The sequence below is a fragment of the Aplysia californica genome, unplaced genomic scaffold, assembly GCF_000002075.1.
Source record: "Aplysia californica isolate F4 #8 unplaced genomic scaffold, AplCal3.0 scaffold00269, whole genome shotgun sequence".
Taxonomy (NCBI): domain Eukaryota; kingdom Metazoa; phylum Mollusca; class Gastropoda; order Aplysiida; family Aplysiidae; genus Aplysia; species Aplysia californica.
This window is the reverse complement of record NW_004797539.1, coordinates 679,627-682,050: the sequence shown is the minus strand read 5'-3', so window position 1 is coordinate 682,050 and position 2,424 is coordinate 679,627. Positions and strand designations below refer to the sequence as shown.

At 41.2% G+C, this 2,424-nt stretch overlaps 1 protein-coding gene across 1 annotated transcript in view; it reads left to right on the top strand.

Annotated features, from left to right (window-relative positions):
* LOC101857490 (arrestin domain-containing protein 3) overlaps positions 1 to 2,424 on the top strand; it is a 39,346-nt gene that overhangs the window by 26,610 nt on the left and 10,312 nt on the right. The window lies entirely within an intron of this gene.

Below are 2,424 nucleotides of genomic sequence, written 5' to 3'. Positions count from 1 at the left end.
AGAAGAAGAAGAAGAAGAAGAAGAAGAAGAAGAAGAAGAAGAAGAAGAAGAAGGATTAACTACTACCTTTGGTAGAAAGAACGACATTGCAGGAAACGATAAAAGGGGCATAACAACTATGGGCCTATCGCATTCCACGGGCAAAGAAATTATCGAAGCCTCTAATGCCATCTGACACGTAGTAGCCCTTCTGATTGGCGAAGTGCCTTAACTTTCATCAAATGCACCTGAACATGACTAGAAAACCAAGCATATTTGATTCTGAAGGCTTTGATCAAAATTAAATAGTGTCAAAAGGGTAGCGTTTGCCTGTCCATGCGAAAAAGACTCAAGCCACCCACTACATTATCAGTCATATCAAACAGATACATTTTGTAATTGACGAAACTTTCAGTCAGCAGCGTGCACAGGACATAAGACTTGACTAAGGTGAACCTATATCTAGCGTAAACCGGACAGGTGCCAAAAGTGCTGCGTCAGATTCACTTTGGCTCTACAAAAAGAGGAAGCGCGAGCGGGGAAGGGGGGGGGGGGGAGGGGGGGGGGGGGGGGTCTGAGAAAATTCGGCCACCACAAATAGATAATACAAGAGCTCGCAGCAGTGACGTCACACGTGCCGGACCAAAGTGGGGGGGGGGGGCTCCTAAATGTGCTCTTGCTAGTCTGCTCAAAACTGGTCTCACCCAGCTGAATAGGGCGGAGGACATCTTGATTTTATAAAACAGAGCTGCCTATGCTTCAGTGCACATGCTGTAAAAAAATGTACTCATGAAAGTTGCCCAAAGGGAGTTTCCAGAAATGTGGTCACCTGTTTGGAAGCAAGTAATTTCTGGGTCAGTGAAGCGCAATTTCTTTGTTTTGCCATATATGCTCTACAATATGACCCTCCCCATACTCCCAGCCATTTCACTCACAAACACAGATTCAATTCTTCTGGAATATGGGATTCCACCCAACTATAGCGCGGCGCGTCGTAGAGGATCGCCTACTAATTTTTAATTAATTTTTTAAAATTGTGTCGAACGTAAAACGTATACAAGCATTATTAATCCAGCTCACCAATAGCATCTTCACATCAACCTGAGCATACCAGTGCCAAACATGGTCTCTAAACAAGGCACAAGAAAGAAAAATCAATGCATGCGAAATGAGGAGTCTCCGCAAAAGCATCAACGTCACCAAAAGAGACCCATTAAAGAACGAGACCATACGTCTTCAAACCGGAATACCACTAGTAATAAAATTCACAGAGCGTCAAAGAGTCAAATGGTTCGGACTTCTAACCAGAATGCCTCAGAAACAACTAGTGGCTAGAGATTACACCACCCGTGAATCTGGCTTCAAATCAAGAGGAAGACCAAGAAAGACCTGGCTGGATGGGGTTTTAAAAGTTCGGGAACAACGTAACATAATATCTATTACAGGCGCTACACGCCTAGCACAGGACCGAAACTGCACCTCCCCTCGACATCCTATGGATACCAGAGGAAGGAAAAAGTAAAAATTAAAGTATCAATCACATACACAATATACGCACACACACGCACGCACGCGCAAACACACACACACACACACACACACACACACACACACACACACACACACATACACACACACACACACGTTTTCAAGGTCAAAGCCGAACTAATCGCTCAGCCAATAACAGACCGATTCTCCGTCGCAAGTAATAACTCGTATATCACGAGGAAATACAACACTAAAACAACACCTACTCTTAATATTTTATGTTACCATATCATTTTATCTGGTTACACATTATTTCTCGGTGATCTGCCCTTAAAAGAGTCGTGGTTGTGGTGGTGGCTGTTGAAAAGCATTATTAATTTTGTCGCAATATGTTTTTCTTATTATCTTGTTTTTGTAAAATAATTTCTTTACATGGATCAGACATTGTCTGATTATTTTTTAGTTTTGTTTTAATAACAGTCAAGTACAATGAGTGTTTTACCATATTATATACTTACCGTCAAAGTGACTGGAATGAATGACAAAACAATACGGATTTCTTTTCGCAGTTCTTTTTCTCGTCGAAACTATAATAGATGTTTTGTTCTTCGCTGATGGGTAAAATTGACTGTAACAGATTCATTTTCTGCTAACAGACAAGGAAGTTTGGAGCAACAAAACACCGAGTCTTTATCTATTTGACAAGTTAGACATTAACCTCGATATTATGAAATATAGATTAAATCTCATACTGCCCAGAGAGTAATTTCCCTTTCAATACCTTGTTGAGATGAAATGCAGAAATCCGATAGGCTAGTTTCAGGCAAGCAGTGTCCGAGATATTCACACTTTAATCTTTCATGAGAGGTAATAACACGTTAATCTGTTTTCGTTAAAGCTGATGTCTATCTGTTATTTCTCTCTCTCTCTCTCTCTCTCTCTCTCTCTCTCTCTCTC